General features: G+C 40.3%; 1 long non-coding RNA gene across 1 annotated transcript; it reads right to left on the bottom strand.

The window, feature by feature from the left end:
• Window positions 1-9,786: 9,786 nt before the first annotated feature.
• Window positions 9,787-12,916, bottom strand: LOC110801530 (uncharacterized). The gene is made up of 3 exons (XR_008918352.1): window positions 12,678-12,916; window positions 11,357-11,979; window positions 9,787-10,070 (listed from the first exon to the last, which is right to left on the bottom strand). It is a non-coding gene; the product is annotated as an uncharacterized lncRNA (long non-coding RNA).
• Window positions 12,917-19,115: the final 6,199 nt, after the last annotated feature.

Raw genomic sequence — 19,115 nt, 5'->3', positions numbered from 1 at the left:
TTAGAATTAATAAGGACTGAATAATTGGTAGATTATTGGTGCCCTTGATTAATTGCTGCAAATGTTTATATGATGCATACAATGTGTTTTAACTAACCAATTATGTGGGCCATTCATGATAATGAATGGATGAATGGTATATATTGTATATGTACTGTTTTGGAGGTTGTGAAGTGACTAGTATGGCCCAAATAGGATAGAAAATATGGTCTGCGTACCATTAATTTGAATGTAATTGGTCTAAAGTACCAAATTTGTTTTTCAATTCAAATATGGTCTGCGTACCATCAAATAGTTGTAATTAGTTTTAATTATAGCTTATCCTATTTGGAGAAAATGGCGCCTCCCACGGTGAAATTCAAGACGAAGTTTCAATTTTCAAGACGGACTTTGAAGTTGAAGCTTCAAGATGAAGTCGGGCCATACTAGATCACATTTATCTTATGCATGCTTTAAGTTATTTATTGCTTTAAATATGTCTTAATTATGCATGAGATTGTGGCTTGATTATGTTGAATGATTAAGGATTTTAGTTCACTTAAAATCTAACCAACATAGTAAGAGCCTTAAGTTCCAAACTTAAAAATTGAGTTAAAAGGTGCCATGCCAAAATAACACTTACTTGGATATCCTTTACATCGATCTTAGTAATAGTTTTCCGCCATAGCGAGGTGTTACTTGTCGATACTAAAGGGGTAAGGTACACAAATAATTGTGAGTACATGTTAGTTTTGGTGAAACTCAACGATATAAGTAAGGAGTCCTTTTATGTCGTGGCAAAATCGATAGGTTTACCTAATAAGTTCTTAGACGTACCTATCAACCAAGAGTAGTTTCTAGACTATTAGCAAAAGGTTTTTGCTTACCTAAAATGTTTTAGAATTGAGTCAAAATACATAATGTGCTTAATTCTTCAATGGTTTTAGGATCTTGGAATCGTTTTATTCACACCTGCCGGAACACATAATTTGAATAAAATGCTTAATGAACATTGAATTATGCATGTATGCTAGAATTTAAGTTTATTAAGAGAAACTGTGAATGATTATTTATTTGTTTATTCTTTTCAATTGTAGTTTTAATTATGGCAAACAACAATTCATTCAACATTTGATCAATTCTCGAAAAGGAGAAGTTGAGTGGGAAAAACTTCCTTGACTGGCAAAGGAACTTGCAAATAGTTCTTATGCAGGAAGAAAAGGAGTATGTTCTAGAAGAGGCGATGCCCGAAGCCGCAGGCGACGGGGTCACTCAGGCAGCCCTCAATCGTTGGATTGATGCCAACAAGGATGTGAAATGTCTAATGCTCGCCACCATGAGTGCAGATCTGCAGAAAACGTTCATCTACTCAGATGCTTTCACAATCATCAGTGAGTTGAAGAACATGTTGCCACCTTTCTTAACATTCCTCTTCTTTCCAGGTTTCTTGAACTTGCCCCCACGCACCATAAGCACATCCTGCTTATCACTTTTGAGCGTCTTTTCAGCGGTCTTCAGCATACCGTGAATCTCAGTGAGCGTTTTGTCCAGACTATTCATACTGTAGTTCAGTTTGAAGTGATCATACCCGTTATGAAGAGAATGGAGGATGGTGTCTACAGCCATTTCCTGAGAGAATTGCTGATCCAGCCGACTCATATTCTCAATGAGTCCAATCATTTTGAGAACATGTGGACTTACGGGCTCGCCTTTCTTAAACTTGGTCTCAAGAATTTGCGTGGGAGACTGAAGGAAATAATGCCCTTGGTCCAAGTATGCATATAACATTAAGTCTAATAAATGCGGTTCAGTGTTAATTAACAAGTTAATAATTCAGTGAGATCAAGTGAGCTGAATGCCTAGCTAGAGGCCGCTTCAGTTCAAGTGGAATTAATGATATTAATCCACAGCTTACTCTTGACTGAACCCGTAGGGTCACACAAATAGTACGTAAACGGATCAAGTATTTAATGGCATTAAATACTCCATCTATGGATATTCGGAATCGACGGATCTTGGTTTCAGTGGGAGCTGAGATCGTCACAAGCAAGAAATGAATACTCCGGAAACGATGATATTACCGGAAACGGAAATATGGATCGTATCAGAAATATAAATATTATCCAAGTCGTAGATGTTGCCGGAAACGGAAACATGGTACGTATCGGAAAATATTAATGGAAATGGAAATATTGCCGGAATCGGAAATATTGCCGGAAACGGAAATATTGTTAGAATCTGAAATATTATCGGAATCGGAAAATAATTCCGGAAACGGAAATATTAAATATTTGTTCGAAACGGAAATTAATTCCGGAATCGGAAATATTAAATATTGTTCGTATCGGAAATGAATTCCGGAATCGGGAATTTAATCGGAAGCGTATCGTACGAATTAGCATCGGACGAGGCTCGCTAGACGAAGGCCCAGCACGAAGCCAGGCCATCGCCCAGCAAGCCACACGCATCACCAACACACGCCAAGCCTCGACCAGGCCCAGCGCAAGCCAGGCCCAGCCAAGGCCTTGGGCGCGCGCGCGGACACAGGCAGCGGGCATGGGCCGAGGCGATGTGCGCTCAGCGTGGGCCACAAGGCCTGCGCGGGTGTACGGTGCTCGTGCGATGCTCGTGTGCGAATCCTAAAGCTATCGGGATTCGATAAAAGATTAAATCCTAAACCTATTAGATAAAGTTTATTTAATAGAGTCCTAGCAGGATTCTAATTAGACTAATTAGTATCCTAATAGGATTATGATTCCTTTTCCATACCTCTATAAATAGGAGCCTAGGGTCATAATTTATAGATACAATTGAAGTATTCTAAAGGTAAGATTTTGAAGAAAAATCAGCCACTCTCTTGCCCCTAATCAGCCGAAATCTATACTACCTTAAGGGCGATTCTAGTTGGTCAAGCTTAAGGCGGATCTGGACGTGCTGTGGACTATCTACGGAGGGACGACACTTGGAGTCCTAAAGACTTGTTCTTGTTCGGCTCGGGCGCAGCTAAGGAGGGCACGCAACAAAGTGTATGCATCTAAACTATGCTAAATGATTATGTGTAAATAATATGCTTTCCTGGATTTATGGTTTTTCCGCATGATTTATGTTTTGTCATATGTATCATAACCTATCATATACACCTGTATCTCCAAGTGTAAACAGATGAATATTTCAAGAATACAAAGTCCAAAAAATACAACGACTCAGGCGTCCAACTCCCAACGGACCCAAGCTCTGGGAAAGTCAGTCGAAGTTCAAAAAGGTTAAGGGCCAGTAAAACGCTCTCATCCCCAGCAAAGTACATCCCAACGGATTAACTCCGGGTGTCAAAGTTCAAAATTCAAGATTCAAAAATTCAAATTTTGGATGCCAAGCTCCGTCCTGAACTGAAGGCGGAAAAATACAAGTACAAATCGGAGTCATCACCAACCGTACCGAGGTAGACTCTATCCTTTTTCTAACGCATGTTTTATGCAGGTACCGGCGTAAAAAGAGTGGTCTCGATTGCAGAACATCTTGACCATTCTCCGTCCCTTTCGAAATACTTTGACTTGAGCTTTCCTAACCGAACGCTCAGTCAAAGTAGGGGCTTCTGTAGACACCTAATTTGTGTCTCCCCTTTGGGATGATGACGATACCATTATCCTTGTTAGGCTATTGAAGTAACTCCATGCGGAAATCCCAATTGCTAAGAACACCTCCAAAATCCAAAGTCCAAAATCCAATCCCCGAGGCCGTTCCCCTCCCGGAACTCGGTACAAAATACAACTTCCAAAATCCAATTTCAAAATTCAAGTTCAATCTCAACTAGTGGACCACCCCATTAGTCTTACTAGGCCTTTTCCACTCAAAATCATATAAGGCAAGTCAAATTCGGGCGCCGACCCACAAAACCGAGCATGCCGGGCCCCGTCCCGTAAAACCGGAATTCAAAAACCCGAGAAAGGCTTGTATTTAGACGCAAATTCAAGTCTTAACCTCCAAGAAAACACTACACGCCAAACATCGTACTATTCGTACGAAGGTACACCCATACAAGACAAATCAAGGACGGCATCTTTCCGTCCTTTTTGGCGGCATTCAAGCCACCTCAGCAGCGCGCAGCGCTGGCCTGGCGCCAGGCGCTGGCGTGTGCTGGCGTTTTGAACCATTCCCCTCCTATAAATACCCCTCATTTCCATCGAAAAAAGGGGGAGCACAACACATACAACGTCGTAATTTCGACATTACTCCACATAATACAAACTTCAAAACTCCTCAAAAACACATACAAATTTCCAAAATTCAAAAGCAATTGGGAGCTCGTGCCTAAGCCTAACTAGGTAAATCCGAATCCCATTTCAATTAATCATGCTATTTTGATTTCAAATGATTAGCAAGTTGGTGTTTTTTGCCATAAAAAACACCACTTGCAACAATCATACATACTTTTTCAAAAATACAAACTTTTTCAAAATACAAAATACAAACTTTCAAGATTCAAGGATGTTCAAAGTTGCTTGCATTCATCTCTTTGAACTAGAATCACCTTCAAACATGGAGTAATCAAAGATTACACCTTTTAGCATTTAAAGGTTTAATCTTTTGAGATTCAAAACTCCATTTTTTCAATATACAAGTTCAAGTTTTCGAATTTCAAGCATTTCAAGTTCAAATTTTAATCTTTTCAAGTTCAAACCTTTCAATATTCAAGCTTTCAATTTCAAGTTCAATATGCAAAATCTAGGACATTTGGGTTGAGCAACCTCTCCCAAGTTGATATTTTTGGCTTTGAATTCGTGTCGGGCGCACTTATTTTTAAGGAGCCGCTTGGCGTTCGAATCTCATGTGCCCAAGTACAAATTTCAATTATGCACCTTTCAATATCGCAATTTCAATATCGCACCTTTCAATATCGCACTTTCAATATCGCACTTTCAATACCGCAATTTCAATACCGCAATTTCAGTACCGCAATTTCAATTTCGCACTTTCAATTCCGCACCTTTACTTGCCTAGTCCATTTCTAGGCAATGTGGACCTACTCCCTAGTCCTTTTCTAGGGGGTCTTGTATTTACTAATTTCGCACTTTATTTAATATTGTGATGTTGCTTTATGTGCTTTATCGCTTTCATCACCAACATGCTAAATACAACAAAATACAAAGGTTACATCACGCTTAACGAAGATATTTTTGGACAAACCGGCCTTAGGTTCCTTAAATCAATCTTTAAAGCAAAGTGACCACCGTACAATTAGAAATTCTATTTTGCTCTAAATTTCAAACCCACATAGTCTAATCTTAGGGTTTATTTTCGAAACAATGTTGTGCCAACGTACTTGAATATTTCTAAAGCTCGCCGAATAAGCATTTTCGTTCCCGAGCCCGGATCTCACCCATCCGTTTCAAGGATTCAAGGCCTTATCCAAAAATAGAGTCATTTTGCGGTCTTCCCAAACGGGACCTAAAATAAAGTTTGGTGGCGACTCCTTCGAGGTGCAAAAACAAAAGTTCAAAACGGTTCTCTAAATGAACCGCCGCGTGCCAAACCCCCCTTGTAGGAAACGGGAAAAAAAAAACCCCTACACCAACCCAAACCTTTTGTTACCAATAATCTAGATTAGTTAATTAATAGTAGAAAGAACGCATGTTTCCCTGTGGATACGATCCCTACTTCCCTTACTATTTTGTTAGTGGACTTAGGTTTATTTTCGATAAGGTGATACGACTTTAGCCTGTCAGTACTCAAAATCATAAAGGGGACGGTGGCCTCGTCCTTGTTGCAGGCCCCTGCGCCCTTTTTGATGTCGTGATATCGGGCTTATTTAAATTAAAAATGCATGTCAACTAAAATTTTTGACGCCCTTTTCTCCAATTTGCCTAACGAACAGAGCCAAGAGTTCAAGGCGTACTACCATAAATGCCGGTTTTGGTATAAATAGGGAGCATTCTGGATCATACTTTGCACCAATCCTTCCCTGCTTTTCTTTGCATACTATTTCTTCATGAAAAGAAAGAAAATGGCTATATCTTTTAAAAACGCGCGCCTTGAACTCTTGGCTCGGTTCGTTAGGCAAATTGGAGAAAATGGAGCTTGATGGCATACATCTTGGGGTGCTCGCCTCTCTCCGATTTGTGAAACTTGATGTGCACTTCATTCTTGCTGCTCTGGAGGCTTGGGGTCCAAATCACCATGTTTTCCGCTTTGGAAATAATGAGGTATGTCCCCTTCCAAAGGAGTTCAGTTCTATATTGAGGTGGCCCGTTATGATGGAGCCATGCATGCCTAATGTTAACGAGCAATTTTTCTTGGGCTTTGAAAGGTATTTGGGCTTGAAGCCCCCACTCTTGAGTGCTGTTGTATATGGCCGAGGGGTGGATTTGTCCCTCCTTGTTACTTACTTTGCTGGGCTTGACGTCCCCAAGGTTTTCCTCTTGAGGGCCTTGAGTTTTTGTATCTTTGCTCACTTCCTCTTTTAGAAGTAGGGGTTTGGCAATGGCGATGCCTCCCTAATAGAGATTGTGGAGCAATTTGCTAGTAGCCGGGGCCCAATGCCGCTCGTGATTGGTGAGACATTGATGGGCCTTGATATGCTGAAATCGGACCCCTCTTCTTTGCCGTCGGGAAGTCCGGTATTACTCCAAGTAAGGATCTGGAGCTTTCTTGTATGTTGAAATTATACTTGTATTTTAAATGTTGAATTTTGAATCGCATTTCTTGTATTATCTCCAAGGTTTGGCTTATGGAGAGACTCATGCCGGTGGCACCACCGGAGAACATGGAAAGCTATAATAGAGAAGGGTTCACTGTGCTGCCCATGATGTATGGCCGGCTTTCATTGGATGAGTGGCGCTGCGCACTCTCGGGGGTTGAATCTTGTATCAGGTGGGTAGTTCCTTGGCGGGGAATTGCTGCTATGAGACACGCACCTGGCTCTACTGCTTTGAGGGTGCCTAGCCTCACGATGTTAGTCTTCTACTCGCCTGCTCGAGTGATGAGACAATACGGCTTGTAATAGGAAATCCCGGATTGTGCTGAGGAGCATTAGAAACCTGTTGCACTGAATGTTGATCGACTTGAAGTTTGGAGGCGGTATTGGGTTGCCAAACCATTCTTGAATATTCAATACCCACCTGAGCCCTTTACTCTGTCGGCGGGGTATATTTTATGGATGAAAGGCCTAGGCCAAAGGGACATTTCTCTCTCTAGACCGGTGAGAGTCCGATGTTCTAGAGCTAGACGCCCTACATCAACTGATTATGAGGAAGGTGACGGGAGTGTGGCCCGTCCGGTGCTTGACCGTTCTGAGTCGAAAGGAGGTTCGTCATCCTCCCGCCTTGGAAGACTAGCAAGTTCCTTCTCCAGCCGCTTGGGCAAAGGGAAGATTGATGAATGATTGCGGGAAGAGCAAGGGGATAGTACTCAAGGTGCTAAGACTCAAGAGCATAGTCGCCCGTCTCCAGATCTTTGTAGGCTCAATGTTTTTGAAGTTGTACTGGAAGGAAGTGTGTTTAAGAGTGTGTTGATCAAGAAGATGTGTTTAGGAATTGTGTTTAGTGGAAGTGAAAAGGCTTTGAACTTTGCTTCACTTGATACCAACCTTGTATTTGAATTAGCTTTGATTGAGGCTTTAGAGCCAAATAAAAAGGTTATTGAGTTAAATTCCGCTTGAACATGCTTTGCTTTTAATTTGCACATTTGGAATAAAGACAACAACAATTGAATTTTGAATTTTGATTTGATTTTTAGGATGCCCTTAATTGAGGAAAGTTTGATTTTTTTTGTATTAAAGTGGCCGGGCCTCGGAATGAGGTTGCCTACGTGTCTCGTTAAGGAATCAGGCCGAACGTAGTTCTAATATACATAACTTTTTGAACTTGACTATGAATTTTGAATCTAGGACTTAGACATAGAACTTCTTGAGCTGATCGAGGTTTGTCAAGGATCGAAATTCTGTCCCATCGACATCTGTTAATTCGACTGCTCCCCTGGAGAGGATTTTCTTGACAATGTATGGTCCTGCCCAGTTGGGTTTGAATTTTCCCCTTGGGTCCATGACGCTTTTGCGAAGGGCTTTCAGGACAAGCTCGCCTTCCTTGATGTTTCGGGTTCTGACCCTCTTGTTGAAATTTCTGGCCACTCGGCGCTGATAGACTTGTACATGGTGAGCGGCTTGAAGCCGACGCTCATCGAGAATGATTAGCTCGTCATACCTTGCTTGTACCCATGCAACTTCTGGGATTTTTCTTTCGAGGACTATCCTGAGAGAAGGTATCTCTAGCTCAATAGGTTGTACTGCTTCCATTCCATAGACCAATGAAAATGGGGTTGCGCCCATCGAGGTAAGGATTGAAGTTCGATAACCCTATAGTGCAAAGTGTTGCTTCTGGGGCCAGTCTTTGTAATTGGTTGTCATTTTCATGATGATGGTTTTGACATTCTTGTTGGCTGCTTCGACTACCCCATTAGTTTGAGGGCGATAAGGCAAAGAACGGTGATGTTGAATTTTGTACTCGGGGAATAGATCTTCACACTCTCCTTGAAAATGGGTTCCCTGGTCACTAATGAACTTGTGAGGAACTCCGTATCTACATATGATGTTTTCTTGTATGAAGTGGGCCACTTGCTTGGAACCCAACACTTTGAATGACCTAGCTTCGACCCACTTAGTGAAATAGTCGATTGCGACCACTTAGTGAATTCATGACCCCCGGTGCCTGTTGGAGTGATTTTCCCGATGACGTCGATACCCCAAGCTGAGAATAGCCATGGTGATGACTGAGAATATAGCAAGGATGGGGGAATGTGCTTCAGATTCGCACACTTTTGGCAGGTACGGCATTTCTTGACAAAGAAGTAACAATCCCGTTCGAGGGTGGTCCAGTAATATCGAGTCCTGATGACTTTGAGGGCCAACATATTCCCATTCATGTCGGTACCACAGACTTCGGCATGCACGGTGTCCATGACTCTTTGTGCTTCGTGCTTGTCAACACATCTGAGATTGGGGCCGCTAGGGGACCTCTTTTATAGAACGCCGCCTTCTATGACGAAATTGGCTGATTGTAGGCGTAGATCCCTTTGACTCTTGCTTGAAAAGTGCGGGGGATACTAAGAGTTTTGTAGATACCTTTGAATTTATGTAAACCAAGGATCGTCTCTGTCAGGCTCGACGTCGTCAATAGCATGGACATATGCTGCTTCTTGACGCGTTTCAATTCACTACAACAAAATCCGCGGTTCAACTATGCTTTTTTTCCATTTAACGACGCCGGTAAGCGTCGAGAATTTTCTCCTCGACGCTTTTGAAATACGCCGAGAAAATTAGAGTCGAGAATATTGTCGACGCTTTTAGGCGTCAAAATTAAGGATGCTTTTTTTTGTTGTCCCCATTTTTTGTTTAGCGTCGAGAATCTCGACGCTTTCAAGCGTCCCGAAATTGAAAACGGCGTCCATAATATCAGTTTTCCCGCTGCATTCAACATTTACTATTTAATGCTCTTAATGCCTAAGGGCGTCAAAAACTTTTGTTGACATGCATTTTTAATTTAAATAAGCTCGATATCACGACATCAAAAAGCGTCCAAATTTAATTATCTGAGCTTTTTTTTCTACCTATATATATATATATATATATATATATATATATATATATATATATATAATTAACATTTAAGTAAATAAATTAACTTTATTCATCATAATATTAAAATTAAAGCAACAAGATAAATGAAACCTGAATTTTGAATAATAGCTCTTCGATCAACGTAACATTAAAATTAACTTGTAAAAATCTAGAAGTATGTAGTACATTAAAACCTATAGTACATGGTAATGGTAATAATTAATCATAATATATCCATAGTACACGGTAATGGTACTAATTAACCATAATATATCGATAGTACATGATTATGTTACTAACCATACTCCACAGTACAAAAATGTTACTAACTAAATAGTCCAAAACATAATCAAAAGTACAACTTGTATCTACGAAATCGAAGAACTAAAGCTTAGAAAAAACTAGGATCTTGTGGTGGTAGTAGCTTATAAGCTCAAGTGTCCTGGCCTTCATTCTCGTGTTGCTCCTTATCACGTTGGACGATCTTCAAGAAAAAAACAAAATGAAATAAGTATGAGTCAGAAATCAAAATCATTAGTCATAGGAAATCAACCAAAACGACCATGAAACGATAAATGCCAACTCACAAACTGCATCAAATTCTCTCATATTAACAAGGCCCCCAAAACAATATGATTTCTCCCAAATTTCTAAAGTTCTAAACAAACAACATCCTAAAATTCTACACATTGAAGCTGCCTCCACAACCCACCTAACATAACAGAAACCATTTATTGTACGTAGTTCTTACGGAAATTAATATCTTCCAAAGAAAGTGTAAATGCATTATTTCTTTGGAAAACTTGGCTGCCTAAGGCAACAAGATGTGTTAGTAGTTGACCTTGGCTGCCTAAGGGAAACTCTTTTAGGCTTTAAATACAAAAGACAAATGTCTTGTCATGAGACGAGTGCATGCGTTTAATAAAAAGGGGTTCTGAATTGTGATGTCTAGAAAATGTAGGATTAGAAAGTAACAACATCCAAAAGAGACACTACAAGAAAGTTTATTAAAAGCGACTGCTTCGGCATCAGAAACTATCCTTTGTTCTCATCCGTTGCTCCAGATTTGACCTGACTGTAATAAAAAAAACATTGACGGGTTTATCTTTCTTAAGCAGTAATTCTTCTAACACAAATAACAAAGCTATGACATTCTGAGGCAGTCGCTAATATGTTCTTGTTGTCCTATACTCCTGTAGTCCTGTGAGGGGCTATGCCTCCAATTCTAGATAGTTCCTATCATTCGTTCATGATCGTGAGTACCACTGGCACTGAAAGCCCATAGCGTTTGTGTTCTACAGGTTATAAGGAGTCCATGGAACTTTTGGAGCATCGTGAGCATGAATTCACTTTAGATCATATTGAAGCTATGAAAAACGGTTTGCAAAAATGACTAAAGCAACACAATTTAGAGAAATGCCTTGTTTCAGAATCACCTACTGTATACAACAAGAAGCCAATACTGAAACCAAACAACTGAAATAAACCAGCATAGAATGGGTTTGGAAATGGTCTCAAAATATTAGATTGCTTTGTTTTCAGAGGTTAATCAAGTATAATCAGTAATAGGACCCAACAAAACTGACCAGGAAAAACAAATAAATAGGTATGAACAACTAGAAAAGACAGACGAATAGATTACAGAAGCTTCATCTAAGGAACTTCCGATCAGTTTATAAGGAAAAATATTGTATTTAAGGCACTTTAGGAAGATTTAGAGAAGCGATCAAATGCAAAAACAGTTAAATGAGAAGATATTAGAATGATTACCCTTTTGTGTGCCATTCCCAAGACTTGTTGTGCACAATCTAGAGCTTCTTTTGAAGCACTTCCTGTACGAACTTGGCCTACAAGTTGAACAAAAATATTGATAAGAATCGTGAGGGTTATCATTGGAGCAGAATTTGCTATCCTGATGGTACGAGTGGTAAGACCCTTAGTGTTAGGTCTTGATACACTAGCTGTCAGAATTTTATTTCAAGAGAAAAGTAAAACAAAATACGAGAGCGAATAACACTAGAAAGAGATAAATTCTAAGAAGGATTGTGAAAATGTAAAAAAAAAAAAAAAAACACTTAATCAAACCTAATTATCTGATCGATCTAGACTGATTAAGGGAGGAGTAAATCTATATTGAGGGTCCACCAGGAGGAAGGTCTATAACACCAGCTCCTGAGTTACTATTATATACCAAAAAACAAAGAAAAAAAAATTAACAAAAGATTCATGAATGAGCACATACAACCTTGAATTTCCTCAAGCCATAGATCAGAGTTGAATTGCCATAAATCTAGAACAGAACAGAACTCGATATTCTACCTCCGTCCGTACTCCATAGCCATTCGAAGCATGTATCAATGTCCATTATGAATAGAAGCTAGCTGCATGAATCCCTAAAAAAATAGAAGCTAGCTGCATAAATCTCTGAAAAATAGAAGCTAGCTGCATAAATCCCTAAAAACTACCTCACTACAATTAACAAGCTTAAGGAAAGAAACAAAAGTAATAAATATGGGTGTCTTATTAAAAAAAAAAAAAATCCCTGTAAACATATTTTATTTTATTGCTTGGAGTTCTCTTTAAATTGAATACACTCCACTTTTGATTTTCCTTTTAGCTGATCGGCAGAAGGAAATAAACTACTTTTTAATTAAATTTGCAGATGATAAAAGAAATTGTAAAAGAACTTGGGATGTGTAATTTGACGAAAGTCAGATTATATGCAAGAAAGTTGAAGCTCAAAGTTGAAATATAAAATTAAAGAAACTTCATTGCAAATTAAATATAAACAATTAAGGTCATGAACTGCATCCAAGCTAAGCAAATTCTTAGTAGAAAAGTCAATACCAGCAAATTCACCCAACAAATATACTTATTATAAAAAGTAGATCCATTCATTTAATCCCAGTATCAATTAAACCAAGGGAAATTTTGTCAAATCCTCAAAATTATTCATAAACACTCAAATCAATTCTATACAACCCAAAAAGCACAATAAGCAATATTAATCCAAAAAATCCATCAAAATTCCGAAATCGAAAAGTGATAGAACGAAATAACATAATTAATAGATATGTGAATTGATTGTTACCTTGTGTTTAAGATATAACAATACCGTTTAGATCTACATTGAAGGCTTTTCTCTAAATCACATAATATTCTATGTTGCAATTTGAGTCAGTGGCATTTCGCTTTAACGAATTACAAGTAGAGGCACTTTTAGATGAGAAAGATAATATCTTTTTCAGTTTCTAGATAGGAGAGACGTGAGAGAAAATGGGAATGGGGTAGCTAGGATTGTTTGTTACGGAAGGAGTGGGGTATTATTTTCTCCCAAAACATTGAACTTGTTGGCTAATGACGCAACACGTGACTGGCAGGTGACTAATTTCTACACCTTTCGACGCGTTATTCGGACGAGAAATAAGAAGGACGAGTTAAGACGTCGACAAAACACGGGATTCCAAATTTCCCCCAACGGTTCATTGGCAGCGTCGAGCTGTTGGCTTCTAGAAATACCATATTTTGTAGTAGTGATTGTAAGTGGCATTTCAGCCTTGCCATTTGGAATGTTGATCATTGATTCCAGTGCGTCGGCGAATTGACTCTCCTCTATTGGGAGGTATGTGTAGGGAAGCTCTTCTACTTGCTCAGACAGCTTCTCAAGATAGGACTGGTATGGGGTCAAGCTTTCGCTCCCTACTTTCCACTTGCCGGAAATTTGATTGATGATTAGGGAGGAATCCCTGTAAACTCGAACTTTCTGGACACCCAATGCTAAGGCGGCTTCCAGGCCCATAATGCATGCTTCATATTCTGGCACATTGTTTGTGACGTTGAATTGTAATTTTGCTGACATAGGAACGTGAGTGCCGTCTAGAGCTACTAGAATCACTCCAACACCACACCCGTTCTGATTTGAGGCACCGTCAAAGTGCAACGACCAACTATCATCGCTTGTCATTAGAATTTGCTCATCGGGTAAGTCATAATCCTCCTCTTCTGCCTCAATCGGACAGTCGGCTAGGAAGTCTGAGACTGCCGAACCCTTGATAGATTTTTGGGGAATATACTTGAGATCGAATTTCGCTAACATGACCAAGCATCTTGACAACCGTCCATTGAGAGCTGGTTTTTCAAATAGGTACTTGAGAGGATCCGCTTTGCTAATTACATACACTTTATGGGAGAGCATGTAGTGCCGTAGTTTTTTGGTGGCCCAAACAAAGGCGATGCTGAGCCTCTCGAGTTGAGTATATCTGGTTTCGTACTCGTACAACTTTTTTCTTATGTAGTATACGACATTCTCTTTGCCTTCAGTCTCCTGGGCGAGCATGGCCCCCACTGCTGAATCTGTTGTTGTAAGGTAAAGCCTGAGGGGAATCCCTGGTATTGCCGTCTTTCACACTGGCGGGCTCGAAAGGTAGTCTTTGATGGTGTCAAACGCATGTTGACAATCTTCGTCCCATACTTTTGGCTCACTCTTGCGGAGCTTTCGAAATACCGGTTCACATATCATAGTGAGCTTTGAGATGAACCTACCGATGTATTGTAATTTTCCAAGGAACCCCCAAATTTCTTTCTCATTCTTTGGCGGTTTCATATCTAGAATGGCCTTGATTTTTGAAGGATCAGCCTCGATTCCCCAAGAACTGATGATATATCCGAGCAACTTGCCTGACGTTACCCCGAATGCACATTTTTGAGGATTGAGCCTCATATTGTATTGCCTGAGCCTATTGAAGAACTCTCGAAGTACTGTGGTATGCTCATGTCGCTCTTTGGACTTGACAATCATGTCGTCGACATATACCTCAATTTCTCTGTGAATCATGTCGCTCATAATGGCTATTCTTTGATACGTAGCCCCCACGTTCTTTAGCCCAAACGGCATAACTGTGTAGCAATATATAGCCCACTGAGTGATGAAGGTTGTTTTCTCCATATCTTCCTCTTCCATGGGAATCTGATTGTAGCCCGCATACCCGTCCATGAAAGAGAGTAAGGCATGAATTGCGGTGTTGTCGACCAAGATGTCGATGTGAGGCAATGGAAAACCGTCGTTAGGGCTAGCCCCGTTAAGATCCCTGTAATCAACACACATTCGTACTTTGTCGTCTTTCTTTGGAACTGGGACGAAATTTACAATCCATTCTGGATACTTGGCTTCTCGAATAAACCCGACCTCTAGCTGCTTAGAGACTTCTTCTTGAATTTTGAGGGAAACATCCGGCTTCATGCGACGGAGTTTCTGCTTGATGGGCTTTGAAACTGGGATGAGGGGAATTGTATCCTGACCGATGCTTGGATCAACCCCTGGCATATCATGATAGGACCATGTGAAGACGTCTATGTACTCTGAAAGTAGCTTGATAAGATCATCCCGCTCTGCTTGAGATAGAGTCAAACCAATCTGAACTAGTTTTAGATCACTGCTGTTAGAAAGGTTAAATTTTTCTGTTTCCTCAATTATGGGCGTCCTATTTTCATGATTTTCAATAGCTTTTAGTATTTCATAGTCAGTTTCTTGTGAAGCAAAGTTGTTTGGATTAGGAGTGTGTTTTGATTTTGGACTTGAAGAGTAGGAGGAAATTGAAGTATTATTGAAATTAGCAATCATTACATCGACAACTTTAACTTGAAGTTTGGCCTTTAGAGGCTCTTGATTGATGCAAGACTCTAGCCCTAGGATCTTAGACTCATCACTAGACTCGAAAGTTGAAAGACAGACTCTGGACTTGAACATAAGACACTAATCATAGAGATAGTTCTCGGGGTACTCCCAAACGTCTTCATCACCATCATCATCATAGGCGAGGCTATATCCACAGATCTGTAAGACTTGATGCCAGACTTGATTCCAGGTACTATAGGGAAATGCAGCGAAGCGGTTCTTGCACGAAGTATTGAGGCCTAGGAGAAACATTCTCACCATCTTCTCTTCTGGCAGCTCAGGTTGGATTGTACGAGCAGAGATTTTCCACCCGTGGTAGTATTCTTGGATACATTCATTCCTCTCTTGGCGCAAGGCTGGTGTATGCTTGATAGAAATGTCGTGGAAGCTTGAACCCTTGGGTGTGAGACAGGTAGGACCATCCAATAGCTCCTCGAACTAAGGTTCTCCAAATAGTAGATCGAAGTTGGCAGGCACGTCGATGACCAGGAATTCAACATTGTTGTAGTAAGTCTCAAAAGAAAAGACCAGATCGAGGACCCCCAGGATTTTGTATGCAATGCCCTGGAACTTGATGGTCTGCTGGGTGGTTAGCGTTAGATCGTACTCGGAGAAGCCCAAGGCCTTCAGGGTCGCAAGGGGACAAATGTTTTCTTGAATGTCAGTGGTTACCCTGGGTTCGGGGATCACCCAGTTTTGATTATGTGGAATGATATGGTAAAAGCTTGAAACCATCATTTCGAATCCTGGCTTGTACATTGTAGAGATTAAGTTGCATGGAAAACCCCCCTCTTCATCTTCACAATCACAGGAGATAGCTTGCACCGAAGGAGACTGCTTGGCTCCTGGAGGTAAGGGCAAGGTCTTGTTGTCGACCATATTCTGGATTAGATGCTTGAGCTTGAAGTAGTTTTAAATGTCATGCCCGTTCCCCTGGTGGAACTTGCAATATGCTTTAGGGTCCTAGCTTTTGGATCTTTTGTTGACTAGAGGGTCTAGTGTAGGACCGACAGGAGTGATGACTTGCTTCTCGGCCAATCGGTCAAAGGCGTCACTGTAGGACATTCCGAGGTTGATAAAGACCCTTTGAGGCCTGCTTTGGAAGTTACTCTGATTGGTGCTGCTCTTGAAATTGTTCGACTTTGGACCTTGAGGAGATTCTAAGGCGTTGACCTCGTGGACCTTGTATGTTGCTTCAGTTTTCTTGCCCTTCCACTTTTCAGCTTGTGGAGTTGGTGCTACTGGTGCTTTCATCAGATCATCCTCTATATCGACCCCGATGTCATATGTTCTCTTGAAACTTTCCAGGCCTAGGTACTTCATATGAGTATTGTACTTTGGAAGAAGCCCCGCAATAAAAATCTTGACCAATTCTCTCTCGGAGGGTCGAGTCACCATTTGGGATGCCATTTCTCTCCACCGGTTGAGGTAGTTAGTGAAACCTTCTTGGGGTCCTTGCCTGAGAACCTCCAATTCTCGAAGAGTGGTTTGAAGTTGAATATTGGGTTGATACTGTTCCATAAATGCTTGAGCGACCACTTCCCAAGTACTGGTTTGATGTTCTTTGAGGGAGTAATACCACTTCTAGCAGACCGGTTCTAGGGACATAGGGAATACCACGGGGTACAACTCAGGTTCAACCCCCTTAATGGCTATTGTGGCTCTGAAGTTCTTGAGATGATACTTGGAATTGTCAGTTGACTTGAATTTCGAAATGTCATTGGCAGAGAATTTGTCTGGCAAGTTTGCCTTCCCTTTGAGGCTATCCTCCATTGAAGTGTCAAAATAGTTCTCTTGATTGGTAACCTTGTTAACCAGGCTCTCGGTCTTTTTGGTCAGGTCATCCACCGGTGCGGCCTGCTCCACAACACTCAAACGATTGCTTACGTTCTCCAGGTTGGTATTGAGGTTGGCTATGGCGGCCAGGAGCTGAATGATTTGATCTACAGTGGCCATTTGAACTAATTCTTGAAATGGGCTAGAAGCTTTATTTGTAGAAGGTGAACTGGCTGCTCGTTCGATGCCGGATATAAGGGAGGCTAGGGCTGATGGAGTTCTCTTCAACCTTTCTCCTCTTCGGCGAACCCACAGGATCTTTGGACTCCTAGTTAGACACATGACATGATTTTAGAACTTGGACTTCCCGACACATGATATGATATGCATGCAATGAATCAGACCTAGACTTGGCTCTAAGTGCCACTCCGAAGATTCAGGATTTTGGATTTTGTATTTGTATTCGGGATTTGCGACCCGTTAGAAAAATATTTGAAAGGAGCTTCATTCTTTTGTGGAGGATTTCTCCTTGCACTAGAACCTGGGATGTTGAAAGGGGATTCTGACCCTATTGAATTTTGTACGTCATGAGGGAGTTTTGACTCACCATGGAGCATGGAATATTTTGGGGGAATTTCAACCCGCTAGAATTCGGATGAGGTTTGGATTATTTCAAGGGATTTTCAACCCGCCAGTGGGACTTGGAATATTTTAGGGGACTTTCAACCATTTGATTTTGGACTATTTCTAGGGATTTTCAACCCATTGGAAATATTTTAGGAGGTCGGATTTGTATTATTTCAGGGGAGTTTCAACCCGATGATAGGACTTGGAATATTTTAGGGGGATTTAAACCCATTGAATTCCGGAGTATTTTAGGGGAATTTCAACCTATTGGATTTTCGAAGGATTTTAGGGGAATTTCAACCCGTTGAATTTCGAAGTATTTTAGGTGAATTTCAACCCGTGAATTGATTTTGGAAATGGAATTTGTATTATTTCTTGGGAGTTTCAACCCGATTGAAAGGGAATTGGATTTTGTATTATTTCAAGGGGATTTCAACACATCAATAGAATTCAGAAATATTTTAAGGGAATTTCAACCCAAAGTAGAGTTTGGAGTATTTTATGGGAGTTTCAACCCGATAGGAAGTGATTTTTTTGAATTTGAATTTTGTATTTGGGAGCAATGGAAAGCAAGAATTTTTTTTGTACTTCGAAGATGAATTTGAAATTCGAATTTGATTCGGAGTTTGAGCTTTGACATAGAAAATATGCATTTTTGTATAGAACATGAGGTTTTGAATTTGAAAATTCGGGATTACGCCGCCATTGATTTGGAATTGGAAAATTTGGTAATATTAATCCAACCTTTGGCCGATTTTCTTTTATTAAGCCCACCTACGACATATTTTTTAATAATCCCACCTTTACCACCCAACGATTTTTATTGGGCCCAACACGTCATAAACCTATTATAGGCGGTAATATGTCCCTACGTGGAAATACTCTCTCTCGATATATTCCGTCATCATAATCAATTCATCACCACCTCGATGATTTTTCACAAGGTTATCGGTCACTTAAGCCCAATAAAAGTCGTTGGGTAGTAAAGGTGGGATTATTAAAAAATATGTCGTAGGTGGGATTAATAAAAGAAAACCGGCAAAAGTTTGGATTAATATTACCAAATTTTCCTTTGGAATTTGAGGCTTTAGAATATAGGACTTGAAATTTCAATGGTTGAATTTAGGAATTCGATCATGAAGTTTGAAAGGTTGAATTGAAAAGTCGGCATTATGCCGGCATGAGTTTGGACATTTGAACCTTGAGGTTTTGAGATTGAAATTGGTAATTTAAACTTGAGGTTTGAAAGATGGAATTGAAAAGTCGGCATTACGCCATCATGAGTTGAGACATTTAAACTTGAGGTTTTGAACATGTAATTAGAGGTTTGAATGCTTGAACTAGAAAATCCGGCATGACGCCGTTGAATTTGGATTTTGACATTTAGAACTTTGGACTAGAAAATTCGGCATTATGACGCCGTTGAATTGAATTTAGAATTTGGTATTTGAA

Source organism: Spinacia oleracea, chromosome 4, assembly GCF_020520425.1.
Source record: "Spinacia oleracea cultivar Varoflay chromosome 4, BTI_SOV_V1, whole genome shotgun sequence".
In the NCBI taxonomy this organism is placed as follows: Eukaryota; Viridiplantae; Streptophyta; class Magnoliopsida; order Caryophyllales; family Amaranthaceae; genus Spinacia; species Spinacia oleracea.
Note: the sequence above shows the minus strand (reverse complement) of the source record. Positions and strands in the feature narration are given on the sequence as shown.